Source organism: Eimeria mitis, genomic scaffold (genome assembly GCF_000499745.2).
Source record: "Eimeria mitis Houghton genomic scaffold, Emh_scaff3114, whole genome shotgun sequence".
NCBI classification, from domain to species: Eukaryota; Apicomplexa; class Conoidasida; order Eucoccidiorida; family Eimeriidae; genus Eimeria; species Eimeria mitis.
Genome location: NW_013571458.1, coordinates 3,001 through 3,413, shown reverse-complemented (window position 1 = coordinate 3,413; position 413 = coordinate 3,001).

Below are 413 nucleotides of genomic sequence, written 5' to 3'. Positions count from 1 at the left end.
TAAATATAAATATAAATATAAATATAAATATAAATATAAATATAAATATAAATATAAATATATTTATATTTATATTTATATTTATATATATATATATATTTATAGTTATATTTATACTTATATTTATATTTATATTTATATTTATATTTATATTTATTTTTTTTATAATTATATTTATATTTATATTTATAAAATAACAACAACCCCACACAAAACCCTCAACTGCATGCGTATTGTTGTTTGTCTTTTTAGTTATATAAATATAAATATTAAAGACAAAGCTACTGCTGCTACTGCTGCTGCTGCTGCTACTGCTGCTGCCGCTACTGGTGCTGCTACTGCTGCTCCCGCTGCTCCTGCTGCCGTTGCTGCTCCTGCTGCTGCTACTGTTGCTATTCCTGCTACTTCTGCTA